The sequence below is a fragment of the Harpia harpyja genome, chromosome 6, assembly GCF_026419915.1.
Source record: "Harpia harpyja isolate bHarHar1 chromosome 6, bHarHar1 primary haplotype, whole genome shotgun sequence".
NCBI lineage: Eukaryota > Metazoa > Chordata > Aves > Accipitriformes > Accipitridae > Harpia > Harpia harpyja.
In genome coordinates, this window is record NC_068945.1 from 11,873,691 (window position 1) to 11,896,677 (window position 22,987).

The 22,987-nt window shown below is 44.9% G+C and overlaps 1 protein-coding gene across 2 annotated transcripts in view; it reads right to left on the bottom strand.

Moving 5' to 3' along the window:
* SOX5 (SRY-box transcription factor 5) overlaps positions 1-17,125 on the bottom strand; it is a 649,933-nt gene extending 632,808 nt beyond the window's left edge. Inside the window, exon 1 of one of the 2 annotated variants that reach the window (XM_052789110.1) lies at positions 17,049-17,125. The gene's annotated coding sequence lies outside the window, so the exon portion shown is untranslated. Of the gene's footprint in view, positions 1-15,376; positions 15,465-17,048 lie in introns of those variants that run through there. The other variant, XM_052789111.1, reaches the window with a different exon arrangement.
* Positions 17,126-22,987: the final 5,862 nt, after the last annotated feature.

The window sequence follows — 22,987 nt, forward strand, 5'->3', positions numbered from 1 at the left end:
AAAGAGCAGGAAGAAATAGCAACTGCCAGGAAATCCAGAAACACAAGTATTTTTTAGGTTTTATTAAAATCTTCCTTCTCCTCCCACATATGTTTCCAATGGAAAATCAATACTGGGGAGGAAGAAACTATCTGGGTGTTCAGTAAGCATTTCTGATCTCAAAAATATTTCTTTTTTAAAATCAAGCTTTTTTTTCCCCTTGTTTCTACTTCTTACAACAACAACAAAAAATCCAAACATGATTTTTTGCACGTGAAAACATTCAACAACCAGATCCTTAAGGAAAATAACGGATGAAAACAGTTCAACTGGATCTACAGCAGAACCAGGCATGAAACGTACACAGAGAGAGGAGGGACACGTGCTGATCTTTGAGCATAGCTCTCTGTGTATTTAAGCACGAATATATAATTTCATTTTACTCCAATATTCTTTTCTTTTAATCATAGAAACATAGAATCATAGAATCATTTTGGTTGGAAAAGACCTTCAAGATCATCAAGTCCAACCATTATGACAGGTGAAATTTTTGTGCAGTTACAAAATTAATTCTTCTTTTTCTTGTTGATATGTAAATTTGCCCCATATATGAAAACACATGTATTTAAACACACACACACACACACACACATATATATATATATTCTAACCAAGAGCAAAGGCCAGGCTTTCACAGGAACAATACTGTCAAACTATTTTACCTTTGCAACCCATCCTGCTACTATTTATACATACTGCTACAGATATCAGCAATTGTTTCCTTGCCTCCTCACCCCTCCCGGACACCATGAGAATAACAGAGAACGAAGTCTCTCAGTAGCACTTTCCTTCTCAGCAGGAAGCTCAAGCGTTTGTGATATCCATTTTGATACAAAACCTAAATTAGGCCTCTGGAAATAGGTAATGCATAAAAAGAAGCATTTTTGTGCCACAAGATTATTATTATAGGTTACTGTTAACCCTTGGGAAATGGAGGTGAGTCCTGCAGCTCCCCACTGGGTTGAATATTTGCTGAGAAATCACAGGCACTACCTAAGCAGATATTTCAGGTGTGCTTCATGATAAAGAGAACGATCCTGTTGACCCGTCATATTCTGATAGCTAGTTTGAGTGCAAAAGCATCGCCAGTTAACCAAAAGGATCAGCAAAGTATGCACATGCTGCAACCCTCTTGCACTAAGAGAAGATTCAAGAGAGGCTTGATACAAGGACAACTGTGGAATTACTAATGCAGAGATCAAACAAAAAAATCAGTACTATATTTGGGAACTACCCAAAACACATTCTGCCTCTTAGCTCCCTAAAGTTCTTCCTTACTGCAAAGTTTCCACTGGGTCACATATTAGTAAAAAGAAATATATCGTTCAAAAAGGAAAAAAAAATCCAAACCTTTAAACAATTTGTAGTTTCAAATCACTGCAGATGAAAGTATCAGGGCTGGAAATATGTGTGACTTATCCCAGCCTTACAACTGTGAATCATAAAGTTATACAAATCATAAATGAACTTTTTTTCTTCAGAACCACCATCATCCCTGAAGTCAGGAGAACTGGTCCATATTCAGATTCAGTGAACCACACTACCTTGCACTAAAGCTACACCACCCCCTGTTGTGATACGAGTTGGCCCAGCATTACTCATTGCTTGACTTACTTCTTTAGCAAAACGAGCCATAGCGCAAATTCAATCTGTTATCTGCCTACACGATTTAATTCAAGTTCAGCTTATCCTAAGCACTTCTTTTTCCTTCAAACATGCAGACTTCAAAGGGCTATAAACTGTGATCTTAAATGCAAAAGCAACTGCATGTCAGTAAGTTTTCCCTAAATTTAAATAAATATTTTAGTAAACTATGGTCGCTACTTGTTAAGCCTGAGAAAAATGGAGCCTTGCCGTAACCTGGAGGACAAATTGGATCTCAGAGCTTCACACATCCTCCCATTCAAATCCCCGTGCGTTGTGTACCTGTGGGAATACAAAGGAGAAGCATTCCAGTAACTCTGTGCTAGCAAGGCAGATGGAGGTTATCCTAATAAATTTAAACCTTATAGCTCCTTCACTCAAAAAGCCACATACTTAGCAATTACTACACATCAAAGGGGAAGTCCCATGGAATAGGTATTATTTCACAGACCAGTCTGACTATTGTACCGATGACCAGAGCACAAGTCTTTGCACCCATATGTGGGCAGTCATTCCCACAAACATCCTTCCATCAACAGTACAGTTCACATGAGCTACAAACTCACTAGCAAGAATAAGGAGCTTTTCGTTTGGCCTAGAGATTTTCCTACAGCCATGCAGAGGCACGGGGAAGAAAAGAAGCCAGAAGTCCTAGCTGCTGCTTCTCCACTCTAGCCATTAGGTTTGGCATTGCTTTTCCTAGACAGTCCTCTTTGTTTTAGCAGTTCTGACATCTGTGCATTGCATTTGCCCTGTTGTGCAAGCATGGCTATTTCCTAAGAGATAAACAGAGATCACCAAGCTCACAATGCCTGACACAGAGTTCAGATTCAAGCCTCCCTAGGTTGCCTAGACCCTGTCCTTTTCTCTTGCAAATGTAAAGGGAACTCTGCAATATCCGAAGGGAAAAAGAAGGAAATCATCTTAATAAAGGAGTGGGAATGAGAAGTCTCCCTCACTCTCGCAAGCGTTGTTTTTTTAAAACAGCTATTTGAATCATCCCTGCGTGTAGACAGTCCCACTTCTTCAGCAATGGAAAAGCAATACAAGCTTTTTGTCATTTGATCCCCCAAACATTCTGTAATTTAATGTGAGCAGGCTCCTCACTGGGCTCTCAGACAAAAGTTTGCCCACATGCCTTTTAAAGTACGTACCTGATTCTGCCTTTGTCTGCTAAGTTCCTTTTGCAGCTGCATTCCCACGAAAATGTTTCTATACCCACTTTCCCCTGTTGTTTCTATAGTCTGCTCAGAGGTGGATTCATTGCTGGGTTTCGGCAGTTACATTTGTTCCTCAATTGATGCTTCTTTTTATTTATTCTGAAGTTTCCAATGTAAAACAAACAGGAATACCACCTTTCTAAAATTACTACTATCCCACTGTCCTCCAATGTAACATTAACAGGAGGCAATATTCTCCAAAGCTATGAAGCATATACTGCCCTAAATTACATTGCAGTTGCTGCCCTGAGCTCGCACATCTTTGAACAGGAAGGCTCCCAGGGATCTCTCTCTCCGTTCTGACTGCATTTACTGCTTTAAAATATTTTTAACCCAGACACTCAAGTGCCAGCCTAGCAGCCCTTCATGCTAATCCTAGCCTGGGTGGCTGTTCTTAAGGGAAAGCATTCAAAAATTGTAGCAGTGCATCAACTTTGACCCTTTTCACTTAAAACATGAGACTTTTTTTTTTTTTTAAGGGAAAAAAAATCAGATTCCAGAGGGAATCACTGAACTCTGACCTGCTTAAAATTAGTTTTGTTTTAGTGCCTGCGTGGTGACTCAACAGGCCAATTTTCCAGACACTTAAGACTTCTCTGCTCCTGAAGATTCCAGTTCAAGTCCTGGACTCGCTGCCTGGGGTCGGATCAGAACACTTTGTTCCATGGCTTCAAGCAGCGAATTCCCAGATCGCCGTACCCTTGCCAGATGCTGGCATGCTTGGTAATAAGGAGGGCTGTAACCAAGTTAATTATATTATTTTTTTTTAAATCTGTGAAGAGCTTTGCTTGCAATACATATGTTAGACCAAAAGAATTTCCCTTCAAAATTCAGCAGTCGAGAAATGTTTATATGGCTCTGATAAACATTTCACGATAAGCTGGATTCTTTCGGCGGGGAGGGGGAAGATGTGTACTTTGGTCTTAACAGTGCAGCAAATAATTCTCAAATAGGGTCTGGCTGAGTGTATCCGTCTCACTGGGAGTAACTGATTTGATTTTTTTTAATCTGTCACAGGCATTACGAACACTAAATGAGTCACCATAGACTCCTATGCTGCAAAAAATAGCATCAAAACGCTTCATTTGCTCTTCAACAGGACTTCAAGTGCAATGCCTGGTATCAAAAAGCCTTGTCAGTTAACAAATAAAAAAATCCCAGGAAATGAAACCCCAACACAGTCTCAGACCAAATTATTTCCTGCAGAAGGTTAGCGCTACCCAGCAAAGCAAACCTCATCTAGGAGTAATAATTTTCCTCAATCTCAACAGAATTATTCTGTTTAATCTTATCATTAATGCTATTGCGTATACTTTGTATGTTTCATGAAAGGTTCTCAAATGATTTAACAAACAGCCTCAGAAATCTCCTGTAAAGTAAGGGAGTACTATTATCTCCATTTATAAGTAGTGACGAATTAAAGCAAAAAAGATGCTAAGAAACTTTGGCCACGAGGCAATAAAGAGCCAGACCCAGAAACAGAACCTAGGTACTGGTCCATATTAAATGGCATCTGTTACATTTCCATCCCTGTTTCACAGTGATTATGGAAAGAAAAGCTATGCCAATGTCTGTAATCACTTATTTGACAGCTGCTAACCCAATGAACACAAAGGCAATTTATACACAGTGCCCTAATCTTCCTGAATTTGATCATGTATGAACACAGCACTAGTACTTGTTCCAGTATAATTCTGGGTTTTTCTTAGAAAGAATGTAGCTTTCTTCCTTTTTCGGAAAGAAAACGGGCCACTAAAAGACAGAGTTTTAACACACAGTCATCAATATGCTGTTCTCACAAATACAAAAAATGTAGAACAGTAATAACACAAACAATGACGCACACTGTTTTGTGTCAACAAAATTACTCTGCCTTCTGCCCAGAAAGCCCTCCTTCAACCTATACAAGAAACCTCCCAAGACAGACAGGCCAGGCCTTACACCCTAAGAGACACTGGTCAGGACAACCAAAGGGAAAGGAAACTCTGCGACAAAAGAAAATGACACTTTCATGAGCATCCTCCAGATATTTAATCTTAAGATCTGCATGCCTCTGGTGATCATAACTGCCATAGGACCTTGAAAATATCCAGCTCGGTTAAAAGTTATGAGCCTGCTTCACTAGAAGCCAACCCACTGAGCCATACTAAACAGTAGTGTCTAATGTAAAGATGTAACTAGTGCGTGGTGCTCCATGGTAGATGGCTGACAGCGTGGTTTCTCTGGCTGAGCACACCTACCAAAGAACCACCAGAGCATCTCCACCATTGAGCCTGAACATGAGTACGCTGTCACGAATTACCACCATGCCTCCTGAGAGGAGAACTGTCACTGGAATGAAACAATGTGAGCTAACTAGGTTATTCATCACCTGCAAAAAACGATGCTGCTCAGACCTTTTTGGATACAATGGTGAAGGTGAAGAAGGCTTTCTTCACCGCCTACACAGCCTGGGCTCAACTCTGCAAAACAAATGTGAGTCGCAGTCAGACTCGATGTCAGACTTTTGCCAGCTGAGCTCCCTCTCACTTCCTCAGTTTCAGGTCATCTGAATACCCTGACAACCTGTGAGGATAAATCAAGCACAGAAGGTGTTTAGGAACTAAACATACACGTCAGGTGCTTCTATAAAACCTACACGAAGTTATATCAAAGTATCCCAAATTCCAAATCCTTAACAAATGTATCACACATTTTGGCAAGGGTGGGCAGTGACTTAAAATACAGCCGCACTGGTTATAAAAAATAAAAGGAGATGGAGTAAATCTGGGAGGAAAGCAGGAGAGAATGCACACGCTGACATTTTTTCCTCTGGAGGACAGATCAGTTGCATGAAGCTTCCTCTCACTGGGGTCTGCTCTTTGAGTAGCTCTAATCTTAAAGCACATTAACGAACGCATTAATACCCGCCATCACTGATGTCTTGATCTCCAGGCCAGAAAGGACTGTTAGGACCGGCCGGTCAGGCCTCCTGCCTGACGCAAGAACCTCACCCAGTAATTCCCACAATGTGCCTGTAACTTCTGGTATAGCACAGACTGATGGCCAGAGACCACGCACAGCCCCTGCGGGAATACAGGCCCTGGTCCTCACCCGGCATCGAGAGCATTTATAACCGAATACGTTTTCGCTCCCAGCCTGCCCGTCTTCTCTCAGCCACACCAGCTCAGGACAAACGTGCCAGCAGCCCAGTGAAGACACCCACGGCCATAAACCATTCCCACTGATGACACCTGGTTCTGTCGCCACATACCTCACAGTATACATTCCATGAAAACTGTTCACGTTACTGATTGTTTTTTAAGAGATTATTTACACTGGCTCTTTGATCTTTCTCCGCACTAGCAAAAATAAAGCTCCAATTCAGCAAAGGGCTTAAAGCATTTGCCAAATTTTAAGCGCTGAAGGAGGCCCACTGGCTACGGTGGGACAAAAGTGCTTAAAGTAACCACGTCCGGGCCAAAATCCCTGCACAGCCATTCAAAATGCATCCAAGGCTTGCGCTTTGCTTCTGGAAACTTTATTCTCACTTTACATATAGTCAAAACCTGACAAGAGCTCACTGTCGGATTATGCAGGAAATCTGCAAGTTTCACCAAGGTGTGATCTTATGCTTTTTCACACATTATTGTATCATGCCGCGCCAGAACACTAACGTATGCACAGTTCTAAAATAGCTTGCATTATTACAGCCCAGCACGGAGAATGGCACTGAAAAGCCAACACGCAGATCTCCAGAGATTTGCTCCTCAGTCACTTGCAAACAGATAAGGGGTCACAATTCCTTTCTTACCAAGGGGAAAAAAAAAATTTAAAAAAGAAGAAACAAAACAAACCAGACTCGGCATTCCAAAACCTTTTTCCCTGTTTCTCTCTCTTTTAAATGAAACTGTCAATTGTCAGATTTGTCTTTGGTCATGTCAGGGTGGGAGAATGGGATTTAATAACATTTAACTGACTTGCTATCAAGAAGGAAACATATTTTCTTCTCTCAAATTTGAAACCGACACTTTCTTTCTTTTTTTTTCTGTTGGCCTACTTTCTTTTAAGTTGCTTTTCAATTATTTATGAAAATGCAATAATGCATTACTTTGCTGTGCAAATGTTTAGAAGAAGGAGATAGTGTCTTTCAAGTGAAAAAAAAACCATACACGGTTATATAGGGGTTTATTTAAAAGCGCGTTGCAGGTGACACTTTATAAAAAACAATATACTTCCATTTGCCCACACACACACATCCCCATTTTCTTTAAACTGTGTGTTTGAGTCAATAAAAAGAAGTCCACAGCTCCACAGAAACACCCCACTCGTTGCTCTCCAAAGCTGGAGCTGTAACAAACAAAAGCTCTACAGGGGAAACTGTACAAGAGGCTGAACCAAAACCTATTAAGACACCGAAAAGACTCCACACTTTCTGAACGGTAAAAAGACAGCAAAATCTTGTCCCACTAAATACAGGAAATATGGGAAACTCTCAACGTTTCACTCAGATTTTTTTTAAAGGTTTGGTGTTTTTTTTTGAAACAGCTGGATTTGGAAACAGCTGTGTTCCCAAGCCCATCAAACACCAGTGAACACGACTGCTGAACTTCTTTCCGCAATTTTGGAAATCCCATGTGGATGTACGCTCAAGTGGCTATAGCTTCTGAAGGCTCACCACCTCAGGGTTTTAGCATCAACAGACTAAAACAAATAGCAAGGTCTGATGGCAGCGGGTACAAAACCAGGCCCATAACACTCACCTCCCATGTCTTAAGTTCTACTGTCACACAGGCAACTTTGGCCTCGTGAGATGAGTCATCCCCATTACAGCCAATGGTGACATGGAAGTTCTTTCTCTGCAACACTTTCTGCAGGAGCCTCCCTCTCTCTATTGACAGAGGGAGCCATGAAGGATCAGCTTCACTAGGTTAAAGCTACCCTTTGTACGTAAACTATAAACAAAGATCCTATACATATTCACATTATTGACCTAGTATATCAAACCAGGAAAAAAGACCAGAAAGTATCATAAAATGATCACAGATGTACTTAACAGCAACATAACACAAACCAAAATATAATGAGAGAAAGACAACACACTAAACCAAACCAAAAGCTGCACAGATAGGTTTCGGCACCTCCATCCAAAGGTTTTCAAGCCTCAACTAGACAAAACCAGGGCTGACCTGATCTGCTGCTAGCGCCAGTCCTGCCCATGCAGATGGCCTCCTGAGGTCCAATTTGACAAACATCCCTGGTGCTATGAAAGAAAACAAAACTGTACAAGGACTTAAGATAAGCCAATCTCTGCTACTGTTAACCATTTAAAATGCCCTCAGTATCATTCCTTAAAACTGAAATCCCCATAAATCCTGCAGTCTCTGGAGCTCCTGGAAGACACCTCTCACACTCACTTGTCACAGTCCCTGTAGGCTTTCAGTACAGACAATGTTTAACAACGCAGGTAACTTAGGAAACCAACTTTTTTCTTTTTTCCCTTCATTAGAGTGACTTAGGCACCTAAAGCACCCTGAAATCAACAGGATACTGTCTGCACTACCTTCAAAAATGGGACTTGGGCTGCATTGAAATCTCACTTTTCTAACTGAACACTCACGTTTTGCGGAATTTAAATGAACCAAGCCATATTCCTAAAGTTAAGCCTATACTCAAATATTGTTCTTAATCAGGGCCATAAACCACACCTCTACAACTCACATGCCATATTCTGAATTAATTACAACTGGACAGTGAAGACAGAAACATTTCTAAGCACTTTAGGCTTAGAAGGAGCAAAACTTACGGTCTTGAGATAAAAATAATTATATAAAGCTGTGTATTTATACAAGTAAATATTTTCCTTTATCTCATACATAAAACCACAGAATTTAAAACTAAGCAAAGCAAGAAGAAAAATCTTGCATTCTTAAAACTTTACACTACTGTGCAACAGCATTTTTCATCCATGTAGCCTCTTACTGCTACTTCTTTATATTTGTGTGCATTGCAGAGGTGCTTGGGTATATAACTGCCACTGCTATTCACACTGCTGTACTCATACCTTTACCTCCAATACATATTTAAGGATTAGAATCTCCTGGTTTCTCCATTTTCTACCCCATTTCAGCTTGTTACTTCTCACTAGGAGCCACTTTCTGTACCAACACAATGCATTAGTTATTACAAGAACAGCAGGACATGTAGTAGAAGGTGCAAGACTCTGTCTTACTCCCCTCCCCGCCATTACTCCTCATAAAAACACAGGTATTGCTATCATTCAAAGGTAACATCTTATATAAAGTGAGATACTGGTCTAATGGCATTTTGCGACCAGGGGCGGAGGTAAGCATCCACGTAAAGTTCCCAAGCACACATTTTAAATGTGTTAGTAAGCTACCAGACGTGTGCTTAGAGAATCACATCCACAAGCGTTTTAGTGAGCAGGGAATCACATCCACAACCGTTTTAGTGAGCGGGGAATCACATCCACAAGCGTTTTAGTGAGCGGGCCCCAAACACGTGCAGACCTGACTGCCCTCCTCACTCCGGGGGCGGCTGCCCACAGAACACACCCCGGGTCACACCGGGGATGCACCACACACATTTTTACAGTGCTGCTTTCCTCTACAGCACTTTCCTGGCAGAGGCAGGCCTTCAGTTTCCAGAACTGTCAACTGCCTTTCAGAAGCACTAAATTCACACATACATATTTGTACATATTCATCAGCATTTACTCATTTGTAATCTCTCATGAGAATTAATATTATTCCTCTACAGTCGCAAAACTTCCATCAGCCCATGCAAACTGCTACTTACCTACGGCAACCCTGTTTATAGGAGTGCCTCATTATATATAATTTCAGGTTTCAACTGGAAACTGTTTTACAGAAGTGACAAGTACTTCAGTATTCCTACTCCAGCTCTGTCTTTTCTGACTATCGGCAGGAGGCACAAAACCGATCTCAGCAACAAGTTTCAGTGAGAACTAAAAAGCTTACCCTACGTGTGCGTGTACTGACCAAGTAATCTATGCATGACTTGCAAACCTGAACTAATTAATTGTCCTCCACTTGTTAGTCTCAACCACAACGCACTTAATGCACCATGGTGCCACTAAACAAACTCGCATTCCCAGGAATCGGAACAAATCATTTAGTTTTCTCAGAATCAGAATGTCCTGCTTCTGGTGACTGCCTGCATACAATTAAAAATATAAAATCAATCTGAAGCACAGCAAAGAGCACAGTATCTCCTACTAAACACACTCTTCTTCCAGATTTGAATTCGTAAAGCAGAATATTGCATTAACACATTCACTTTTCTGCGACTGAATACGCTTCTTATATATTTTGCATACCCTTCATAGCAGATGCATTCAATTTATTATTAAACAGAAGTGTAATTGACACATATATTGCATTCCTTGTTATTATTTATGCATTTGCTTATATTCTAGCATGAGAAGCATGATCTTTAATACCATAGCCTAAGAAGGAATCTCATTTCAGTGAAAACACAGTTGTATGTTACTGGATGCACACAAAAGGACAGCACACAAAGAGCCACAACAGCTGCCTTTGCTTGGGAACCTCAATGCCTCCAGGCTCCTTCCAGAGTCAGTGGAGAAGGAGAAACTCCACCAGAGTGTGATCTGGTAGATGAATCACTCTTACAGGATAGGTATTTCCTCTGCGTTTGTAAAGAATTCTTTAATACAGAAGCCAATACCTGCCTTTAATTTAGTCTGCTCTGAAATCACTTGAAAACCATTCATCTTCTATATTTCTTCTCTTCTCTAATGGTTTCTGAATTTTTCTCAGTATAAACCTGGTCCATTAGGACTAATCTCCCGCTAGAAGGTTGGTTGTGACATTAAAATGATGTTCCCAGCTAAGAAAAGCAACTCCTCCATTCACTGACCAAAGGCATGGACTTAGCCATATAACAGGTATTTTACTTTCTTTTTAAGTAAATATTTAATTGGTTAGCTGAGGATTACAACTGTGTCCCCCAGCCCTTTTCATTACACTGAAAGCTTACTCATACACAAGGATTTTATAGCAATGTAAAAGGTAGACTCCATAATCCTAGTTTAGAAATTGAACCAGTTTAATTAAATGTGTCTTTAGACTGACTGCTACAAAACACAATATGGCACTCAGTTGAATTTAAACCTGTTGTATACACTTTGCCCCTATAGAAACTGAAGATACCGCAAACCATATTTACATCTGTTTCAGAGCCAGCTCAATGCTTCTGAGCAGAGCAAGCTTAACCGAATTTTGTCCCCTCTCCTCAAAAATGTGGCCAAAGCAACTTCTTAGAGCAGGAGGAGCCCTTATTGCCCAGCTATGAGCAGGCAACTTCACCTTATCCCACCAGTTCTTTGCTGTACTAGCCAACCTTCTACCCTGCCTAAACCAAAAGCCAGTTCCTTATACTATCCTTATAAAATAACTTTGACCCACAATTTTCAGGCAATTCACTTCCTTGAAATATAGGTAAATACTCTTTCTTTAAACAATAATCACAGAATACACTTTAGCTTTGTCACCAGGATTTCTTTTTATTTAAAAGAACCAACGGGAAAGCGGGGCGGGGGGGGGAAGACTTCTGTTAAAGGACAATTCACTGAAGGGTCTTTTAGCTGGCAATTGTCAGCACTGCTCAGGGCCAATGGATCAAATTTAACTCTAAAAAGTGCTGATGGTTGTATGAGTCATCACAGTAGGAGCTGGCGCTCTGGGCCACTCAAGTTCAATTTTTGGTGCTACCACGGGGTGTAGGAACTGGGATCTTGGTGAGCAAAGATTTGCTCCGTATTTGATGCACTGAATAAAGTGGCATTCTTAAAATCACCAGCCTCCCAAGCAGCTAGTAAGCCAGCAGGAGGTTAGTAGGAAGAGAAAGTAACTGTCCTTTGTGCCTCTGAAAATAGCCAGTATTAAACAATCCTCTTATGTATTACCTGCGTTTCAATCTATGCTTGCAGCTCAAAGGAAAAGACAGAGGCTGGAGAAGACAGAAAATACAGCTGTCGGAAATATTAGAGGAGACCCTCCCCAACCTGTCATGAAGCGTACGGTCTCCTCATCTAGAAATGTGTGCAACTAGAAAGGATGTGTGCTCTGTAAGCAACAAAAACTTGTTCAAACAATGCACTTCACGTATACAGAATGTACCGTGTATGTGCCGGTGCCTGTGTATGTTCACCACGTGCTTGAAAAGGCTAGAGATGTAGGGAAAGGTACTGCAAGAGTGATCATCTTACACTTATCTAGGATGTCCATCAGTGGAGCAAGCAGCACATGGACTCGAGCTGCTTTAACAGACTGTGCACAAGTCATTGGAAATCCACTTCACCTGTAGCCTCCGCTCCCCACACAATGCCCAAAAAGGTGTAACTGTAGCATGACTAGCAGTAGGACATGAATCCAACATTTTCGTCTTGACCTGAATGTTCTTATCTGTTACTAAATTTCACAAAGGGAAACACATCTGGCTTCAAATTCCCCTAGTCCTACAGTTTAGTCACAAATCTGAAAGGAAATTTTCCTAATTGGGTCTGAGCACACCACAGAAAAGAAGAAAACTCCCAAAAGCCCCCAACACTTCAGTGCCTCCGAAGAGGAGCTCATTCTTGTTTCAGGCTTCAATTTGTATGCTGTCTAAACCAAATTTGGATCTGAACTTGACTACATAATATATCATAACTGATTAATTGGACCATCTCTGATGTCTTGAACAAATGGAGAATATGAGCAAAACAGATTATAAAAAAAATGAGTTTACAGTACAGGAGACTTTTAAGGCTTTACAAAGGCCGTTCCCAAAGTGTAGGGCCAAGTTGCCCACTTCCTCACCAGCAACATTCCCACCTCCTTCAGTGTGAGCATGGCTCTGCCCGTTCAGGGGACATGCGAGGATTCTTATGTAGAAAACGGGAAAAAAAAACTTCTTTGCTAATAAGAAAAAAATCCTTATAATAATACTAATCTATTTATAATGGTCAAAAAATATGACAGCTTACAACAGCGTCACAGCAGTGCTTTGGCAATATTTTAGCATACTGTTGTATTTTTAGAAGGACTGTTCATTTACTTTCTCCTAAATGCCGGAATTCTTATTTTTCAACAAATGCTATGGGTTTTGGTGTATCCATATGCCAACATCAGAGTGTTTTATATCAGGGTAAGTATGAACTGCAGGCAGAAACAAAGCTCCTGTACACACGTTGCAGTACAGCAGCACTGTCAGAGATGCTAAGTCTCAATCTCCTCCCATGCTTTATGCAGCGATAGTTAGCTACGCCACTTACAAACCTTCTTGGAACGCAGCGGTACATTTTTACAATGAGTAACAGAAAACTGCTGTTTCTTCATCCTGAACATTGAGGAACCATCCCATTGTAAACAATACATCTGACAGTTTAATGATATTGCTCAACCTAACTGGTTTTGGCCAGCGGCATGTACAGTAAAAGTGCAGCAAGATGTACGTTTAAGCACTTTTATATTTTCACAGAGACTTCAGAAGGGTACCTTACCATTTCAAAATTCATTAGCAAGCTACCTGCACACTTAAGTGAAAAACAGTAAGCTCTCTGTTAAGTCTCATCTGGTACTATGAGATCATGACAAAAGGATGATCACAGTCCTTAAGAACCTCTACAGCTGGAGCTCCAACATGTATAGATGAAATTCACAGGCTTTTATTTTCTTTCTAAAAAGCATGTATTAGCTTCCATCGCTTACAAAAAATTTATACTAGACTAAATTAAATACATGTGCACCCACATGTTAACTGAATTAACTTGAAACAGTCAATACATCTCAAATGTCCATCTGTTTACATAAGACACTTGCAGCTTTCAAGTCTTGTACTCCTTATAGTGTAACTCTCAACCAAAACAGTTCAAGTTCAACCAGAAAGCTCTGCTGCAAGATTTCCATGCATAATGGCCATGTGTTTATTGGGTTCCTATGTCCAAATCATGTCAGAATAGACATACTATCCATTCACAAAATGCAACACATCAATGCCAGCCTCTCCTTGTTCAGCTGGAGAAACCTCGTGAAACAAGGCTGGCTATAACCTGGCCAAATATTATGGCTAAATTAAAAAAAAAAAAAATTCTCCCCTTGCAATCCCAGTTTAACAGTTGTAAATAGTGCATTTTGCAGGATGAAGAATTCATTTCTGAGGCAATAATGTATTTTCCAGTGCTGGGAAGGATTAAGAGGATATAAAAATAGCAGCAGATACAAGTAACTGCTCTCAGGTAAGTTTCAGGTGATAAAGTATTTTGATGAAGAACTTTGTACTAGCTCCTCATTTATAAGAAGTTGCTTTTTAATCTGAGTTGCTCACTTCAGCAAGGCTGCAGACAGCTAGCTCTATCTGAATTAGGAGGAGGAAAGCCAGAACACATTATCTTACAGTTCTACAGCTGGAATCAAACTTCCTTTTTTAATTTGAACTGAAGTTAATATTCTTTGACAGAGATGGAGCAAAATGCAGCTCTATTAAAAAAAAAACAAAAACCAACAAACAACCAAAAACATTTCCTCTCTAATTTTAGGATATAGCTGGCTTTCCTTTTACAAGAGTTAAGCGGTAGCAACGATAACAAAAGCTACCTGTACCAGCGTGCGATACTAGCCTCTCCAAGAAAATAGTTCTCATCAGACACCGTCCTCCTGGACGCCCCTACTGTATCGTTGTTGTTGTTGATGATCACAATGTTGAACGCCTACAAATCTCCCACGTGCCTATTTCGTTGGCCTGCTGGTTTAAAAAAAAAAAATATGCTAGAGGCCATTATTCATGAGCAGTAAGAAAACAAATCACTCCTAGACCTACTCCTCTTGCAGATTCCCACACTTATTACCCAAAATCCCACAGCTTGCTATTGGTTCTACCCTTGACCAAAGTACAGGGCTGAGGCAGCATGCCATCCCCAGGGAAAAGCCGATCACGTTCCTCCCGGCAAGCGGCTCCGGTTATTCTAGGATCGCAGTCGGGCTGGAATAAAGTCCCTTAACTTTTCTGAGAAGGCAGAGCTCGCTCCCACCACCAGCGCCTGGGCCAGCCCGTCTGGGGGCCGGCGGGGACGAGCGCGGCCGCGCTCCGCACCCTGACCGGGAGCCCATTTTTCCCCGTGACCCGTTTTCTTTTGGAGGTCGGGGAAAGCAGCCGAAACGAGCGAACCGTAGAGCCTTCAGCCCCTTCCACGGAGCCACGCTCCTGCTCCGGCAGAAGCGAGGAACACGCCTCGCAGAAGTATGTAAACACCCTCGTCCCGCTGCCCGCTGCTCCCCCCCCGCCCGCCCCGCCGCCGGTGCCGGTGCCGGTGCCCGTGCCCGCCGGTGCCCCCCGCGCCCCGCGGCCGCAGCGCAGCGCCCCGGCTCGCCCCTGCGCGCCTCCCCGGCAGCGGCGCGGCGGCGGCCGCCGCTTTGCACTCACGCACGCACGCACGGAGAGGCAATTACAATAATTTAAAGCTTCCTGTCCGCCGGCTCCGCCGGGATCCCGAGGGCTGAACCATGCCCGGGCAGGGCGCGGAGCAGCGGCTGCCCCGCCACACACACACACACACACACACACACACACACACGCGCGCGCGCGGGCACAGCGGCCGGCCCGCCCCCGCCTGCCCCCAGCCCCGGCAGCAGGAGGAGGAGGAGGAGGAGGAGGAAGGGGGGGGGGCGTGACAAGTTGTACCAAACTTCGGGAGGTGTGCGAGCGCCCGGGAGGCAGCCGGCCGCGCTGACAGCCGGCCCCGCCGCCTCCCCCGCCCCGCCAGCGGCGCCCACCCTCGCGCTGCCCCTCGCCGGGGCCCGCCCGCCCCCGCCGCTGCCGCCCGGGGAGCCCCGCGGGGCGCCGAGCGCTGAGCGCCCGCCGGGGAGCAGCCGCCGGCGGCCGCAGCGAGGAAGAAAGTTAAATCGGCGGCGGTCGCGCACCTACCCGCTGTCTGCAATGTCTCCTCCGGGCGCGGGGTGCTAAGTGAGACACTGGCGGGGTGGGGAGAGGCAGAGGTGCGGGGAGGGACCGGGAGATGGGTGTTTGGTGATCTCTTCCTTTCTCTCCCCCCTCCTTCCCTCCCTTTCCCCTTCTCTCTCTCTGTCTCTCAAGGACGAGGTGAAATCCCTTGGCTGGTCATGAGGCGGCTTCAGAGACAAACAACACAATGCGAGTGCAAATAACAAAAGGGAAAAAAAAAAAGAACAACACCAGGAGAGGGAGAGGGAGACCGGGAACAATGGGGGAGGAGAGGCTCGCCGCGCCGCGCCTGGCCGCCGCCGGCACCCCGGCAGGCAGGAGGAGGAGGAGGCGGAGGAGGAAGGCGAGGTGGCGGCAGCGGGAAGGGGGCTGCGCGGGGAGTCCCCCCCGGCGCGCCGGGGCTGCCTCAGAGCAGCCCCGACCTCCTGCCCGCCGGCTGCCGCCGCCCGCCCCGCCGCGCACCGGGGCGGCCCTGCGCGGCGGCGGCGGGGCGGCCAACGGTAAGTGACGCGCCCGCCGCCCCCGCGGAGCCCGCTAACGGCCATCGCCGCCGCCACCACCATCATCATCATCATCATCACCGTCCCTCGGGGAGGGAGGGGGGCGGCTGTCCGCCGGTTGAACGAGCGGTTCTTAGCGGCGGGGGGGGGGCGGCTCCGAGCCCTTCCCGCCCCCCCCCCCCCCTCCCCGGGAACTTCTTCACCGAGCGGGGCTGTCGCGGGTCCCGGGGACGTCGCTACCGGGTCCCTTCCCGAGGAGGAGTCCCCCTCCCGCTCTTTCCTAAGAGTAGACACCCGGGAGTTGCGTGTCCGTGGGCGTGTGCGTGTCCGCTGGCACCTCCTGCGCCGGCAGCCCCTGTCACACCGGCGCGGTCGCGCACACGCACAGGCGCCCGTGGGGACGCCCGCCGCAGCCCCCTCAGCAGCCCCTCTCCTCAGCGCCCTCTCCTAATTCGCGGGACCCCCGGCCGGGCGCAGCCCCCACGCGTGCGCAGGAACCCGAGGGGGAAGCAGAACTTCGGGGTTCCCCCGCGCCCTTCCCCTCCGCACTCTCCCCAGGGGACGGCGGCGAGGCGCCGCCCGGCGCTCCTCAGAACGCCGCGGCGGGTCCGGCGATGCCCGCCGTCCTCCCCGCGTCCCGCGCCGCGAGCGGCGGGGTTACCTCAGCGGCGGGCGGCCTGCGGGCTCCCCGCCCGCCCGGGGTGGCCGCCGCGGGGCCGGGAGGGCTGCGGCTCTCCGCTCTCCGCCCGGCGGCCTGAAACCCGTCCCCGGGGCGGAGGGGCCGGGGGAGCCCCCCGCCGTGTCACCGCTCCCCCAGGCAGGCGGGGAGCGACCGTTGCTCCCGGCTCCGCAGCCCGCCTCTGCCCCGGACCCCCCGGTTACCTCCGCCTCCTCCTCCTCCTCACCGCCAGCACCCCCCGCCGCTCCTCGGGCGAGCGCAGCCGTGTCCCGGGCTGGCCCCGCGGCCCGGCCGCCGCCAGCCCGCGGGGACCCGGCCCCGCTGCCGGGGCTTCGGGCGTGGGTGGGGGTGCGGGCGGGTTGTGTTTTCCTCTCGGCAGCCGTGTGTTCTGCCGCTACTCAATACATCTGTTTGGGAGCGAGTCCGCGTGCCGGCGGGGTGCGACGCGCCCCGGTGCGCGCCCGCGGTGCCCGGCCGCGGGGGGAACGGGGGGAAGAAGCGGCGCGACCGGCGGCCGCAGCCCGGGGCCGGGGGGGGGGGGGGGGGCGGTGGCGGGGAGCCCGCCTCCGCTGCTAATAAAGTCACGCTCTGCAAGTAAGAGGTCTCTCGCTCGCTCTCCCTCTCTTGTTTACTTACGGGGTCTTTTATTTTTAATTGAGCGTTTTGTACACGTGCTTTTATGAAGCGGTGAAGCCGGCTAGACGGGGTTTGAGCCTGAGAGTGGGAAACGCAGAACTACACACCCTGAGCCAAATTGTTCAAAGAAGAGCAAGTTTGGTTATTATTCATCTCCACGAGGGAAGTCTTATCTTCTACAAATATTTGATACTGGGACAAGTCCAATAATTAACAAGAACAATCAAACAATTTCACTGCCTTCTCGGGGATTTAAAAAGTCATCATCTGGAATTCATGAGCATTACAACCTTTTTTTTTTCTGCTTGGATGCGTTATAGTATATGATCTTTTCAGTGTGTGTGTGTCCCTAAGTGATTTTACCCTTTGATGCCAAAAGATGCAAACCATTAACAGCACAGATAATATTCACAACTGCTGATTCAGTGAGACTTCAGACCTCTCTGTAGGAGTGGGGAGAGAGGGTGGTAACCCTGAGGAGAAAAAGGGGAAGAAGAAAAAAAAAAAAAGAGGTGGAGGAATGTTTCTTTCTTGGCTTCCTCCCTACCTCTGTGGCAGGAACTCCCACGGGAGTCCTGTGGGTGGGATGGGAGCAGCACAGGTCTAACGCAGCACTGCCTGGCACGAGGCTGGCCGGCACTGCCCAGATGCGAGCATTAGCCCTCCCAGTCAGCCCCGTAACTCCTCTTACAAGGGGAAAAGCCAGAGGGGGAGAGGAATGGGACTCCTGATCTCAGCAGCGTGGTTCTTCGCGACTCGTTTGCTGCCGGGCTACAGTGAGCCAAGCAGGCCAGACAGGTAATGGCCCATGGCCCAGTTGTATCAAAAAAAAAAGCCACCCAAACTTGCCTCATCCGGATCAAATTCAGGCATTTGAGAAAGGTGCCTGGCTGGATGGCAAAGTTTCACCCTACGCTGCCCCAGCCACCAAATTCTGCACAAGTTCTTACGCTGGTCATCAAAGTTGCAAGTCCTCAGTCCCCACCCGCTCATGCAAAGCCCCCTTCTGATGGCCGGCAACCCGCAGTCCTGGCATGGATAATGAAGTATGTTGGGCACGTAGCTCCACTCTATCTCGGGTAATCTCAGGCCTAGGGACCTACAGCCAGACTTCTCTGGGTTAGGCTGGTGGGGGTATGTGTATCCTCCCCACATCTGTAAGAGCTCTTTTCTGTTGATGCTATTCCCACCCATTTTTTTCCATAAGCACTGTGTTGTGTTGCACCCCCTCCCCCCTTCTTGCTTTATGGCAACTCCTTACAATCATGAAGTTCCTTGCAGTTCAACACAAGAAAGGAATTAGGGTGGCTGGGTCCAAAACTAATCTGGAGCAAAGAAAAAAAGCCAAATGCGGGTGCATTTTATTTAAGATCAAAAGCACAATGGTGTGAGATTGTATTATGCTCTCCACAGGAGCTGTATTTTTCTACGTCTACAATAGGATTAAGGTGTTCAGTGGAAAAGAGAATTACAAAAAAAAAAAAAAGCGTCCCATCGGACTGGTACTAGCTGCATTTGAGTTTCTTTTAAATAGTGAGGATGTTTCATCCCTCAAGGACTCTATCATCCTATTTCCAAACACTTTTTAAAACAATAATTGTGAATGCCAATAATAATTTAATTTTTACTACTTACTGCTGAGGATTCATTCTGCTTTTTTGTTTTGTTTTGTTTAAAGGAAGGATGTTACCATTTCTGCATTGACTCATTTCAAAATTTTCAGTCAACCAAATGCTTTTTTAGTAGAACCTAAAGATGTCTCCTTATTTAGCTCTGCATATTTGAGAGGACAGGATGTTGAATGTTAGTACATACGGGCTGGACACAGCTGGGAGCACAGCTTCAAGCCACTTTTCCACCCCGAATAACTAAAGAAAGCACAAAAGAAAATTTTCGGCACAACTTATCCAATGAAAGGTAAGGTACTGTGCAAAAATTGCTACCTATTTTAAATCTGAAGTTTGCAAAGCTCTGGCTAACTTTCAGTTTCCCAACACCATGGTTTGAGCCTGGCTCTTTTCTAGCATTCATGGAATGCAACTGTGTTTAACTGAAAGGTATCAACCACCTTTACAGTGAGGAGCCTGCACCTAGAAATCAATTTGTGCATACTTAGTGAAGGTGGTTTATACACAGGTCCACTTTCACTAAATCGCCCCCACCCCATACATATGAGTTCAACAATTACAGTTTTAGGCATGACTCCATAAGGAAAAAAACATATGGGTAGATCTCTCTGCTTGCGCAGAGCTGATCCGTCTTCAGTTCTCCCTGACTTTGTCCCTTCACTACCACTCTTCACGAGCTACTGCATGCACCTTCTTGCCTCATCTTCCTAGAAAATTCAGAGCGCTCCAGTTTTCTACTACATTCAGTCTCGGTGCACTCGTTTTCACAAGAGCTGGTGTAAAATGCTACCTTTCTCATATGGAAATGGTTTATTACTACCTTTTAGAGGTATAAATGACAGCATTGAAGAACAAAGCCCAAGTCCTATAAAACAACATTATCTTTGTGCTAAAGTAATCCAATTATTGAGGTACTGTGATAACCTTAAAGCCATATCAAAATGAAGAAACCACTTAGGAACTTAAAAACATCTGGTTTTGTATCAGAGTGCATCAGCACAAGAACACCCTTATGTGGTCCTAATCAGTCCAAGTATCGCTCTCGTCTTTTACATTCAGCATGGCTTATCTGCTTCTCCATAATAAAATCAGGGTGATACCTGCACTGATTTCTGTTAGAAGGAAAAGCCTCTGTTACTTAAATTGAAGCTATCTGCTTCTGTGCAGGTCCTGTCTCCTTTCCCCCAGAGGCAATAGAGAATCCCAGCTATGATATTTCAAAAAGACATCCAAATAACTTCCTAGGGAACATAAAACATACTGCTGTATTGTCCCTGAACAGGGCTCTCTATCCAGTTTCTTGTTAGCTGGTTCCTCAAACTAAATGATAGAGTCATGTTTCAGCAGAGTAACTGATGGTCTTAAATGCAGTTTGGATCCCACATCTAGGTCCTATTAACTAAATAAGGAATGTATTTATTTTTAGTAGAAGGTGGGTACAAAATCTGGAAGAAACAGGAAATGTTGATTAAATTAAATGTTGATTAGGTGTTCTGTAATTTAAACTATTGCAGGCATATGGAACGATAAAAAGAAAGGGAAGCCAGCTGAAAAAGTTAAGATACTTGCTTTTAGCTGTCCATGCTGAGCAAAAATTAAATATTACAAGAATCTGTAAACAGCTTTCAGTTTCAATAATGGATTAAGGGCCCAAGCAACACTCATCTATCATGCTACCATTAGTAACTCTTAGATTTCAATGAGATTACTCACATATATAAAAATAAGCATAATCTATCAGGACACACAGATGAATAAAGACAGTCACAAGGATGGATTTAAGAAGCAGGCTGGAACTTCATTAACACAATATTTTCACATGTCAAGCAGTTAACTGGGCCCAGTGCAGGGATTACAAAGCTACAATTTAGGGCAGATCCTCCCTAACCTCTCTTTTACAATGAGCTCACAGCTGAAGCCCACCCCTCAACCCTTCCCCAAGAAAAAGAAGGAGGACCTAAACCCCACAACGCTTCCTTTAGGTTTGCTTCTTTCCTAGGCACAAATCCAACTGAAAGGTTCCAGATTTCTTTTTACTTTCAGCCTTAGTCCACACTGAACATCATCTAAAATTTTCCATAAATTCCAACAGTTGAATAGATATGTATATTCTCATATATTCCATTTCCAAATCCAACTTTGCAGCCTACCCGTGACCCCATGGCGCTACAAAGGCCGTGAAAATGTTTTGTGCCTCCCCCAACTATACCCTAGTAGAAGAATATACCTTTCTTGATACCAGAATACCTGATCAAGTGACAGCATCCCAAGACCATAGTTTATATGCCGTGACACAGGAGAGGATTAATGTAGCCTAAGGCAGAGAGACACCCAAACCCTAGCTTCACTTATGTGCCTACCAAAAGCCAGAGAACCAGTCAAGGATCGCAGCTGGCGGCCTCACACATATATTCTCGTTGTCCCCTTTCTTTCTTGGCTGTTTACCCCACCATCAAGTTAATTAACAGTGTTTTCCATGGAGCCTCCACTGGAGGTGGAGGAAGCACTTGCAGGATGAGAAACCATGTGGTGATGCTTACTTATGTACGGAGACCACTAGGAATATGTCTTGCATGGCTCAGTGGGGGTCACGTAGAACTAATTAGTCAGGGCAGACCATTAGGACAGTGCAAGTGTGGCACTTCCAGACCCCCAAGTAATCCGGGTATGTGTGCATGGCGCAGCATTGTGCACAGCGTGTACATTCAATTCAAGCAAGGACTGCAACATAAAGTTTTTTAAGCGATTATGAGTTTGGGGCGCTCTACGAGTTGAAGAAATTGTGGTGCCTCAGGTGGCACAGAGTGTTCCAAAAGTAGGTGTCTTTCATTTTTTAAATCTAGCCCCATTTTCTAAAACTGGTGATCGACTGAAAAAGGGAGGTAATCAAAATAATTTGTGACTTCTGAAAATAGAGGCCAGTTCCTGTGAGTAAGTTTCAGCAGGACTGAGCACTTAGTGTCTTATCAGTAGCACAGGAACAGGGATTTGTATATACTGTTTTATTAAGATTAGTATCTCTACAGTGCCCCTTAAATGAAAAAGAAAAAATGCTGTAAAAGGACAAAAAAAAGACTCAGTTTCCCATCATTGCCAAAAGCCTCTAATTTTGAATATAATCAATCTTTGTCCCAAAGATAGAGTATTTTTTTAATACTAAGGTGCAGTAATTAATATTAAAATAAATCTGAAAAAAACTGTGTGACCCTGTTTAAAATTTAGCACAGTTGCCGTAGGTTTATCATCCAGCATGTATGCAGTAAATAATACCCTCAAGAAAAGCAAACAAACCTAACAAAATCAATCAAAAATTAAGTAAAGAAGTGGCCAAATCCCCAGCCAAAGATACTGTTCCTTACAAGAAAGTTTGTTCTGTTAATTTGTGATCTTTGTTTGAAAAATCATAGAGCCTGTACAGTTTTTGCTACAACATTTTTCATGTAAAGCTGTTTTCTTGCACTACCATCTTTTGTGGAGTAACACAGCTCCTAATCTCGCTAAATTACTATCATAAAAACAAAGAGGAGAGGAGGTTGCAATGCAATGAGATGCTGTTTGTATTTGCAACAAGGCAATCACTGATTTAAAATTGGCATTGGAGCTCCTTTTCTGAAATGATTGCTGGGTTAGGAAAACAACACTTTAAACCAACTCTCA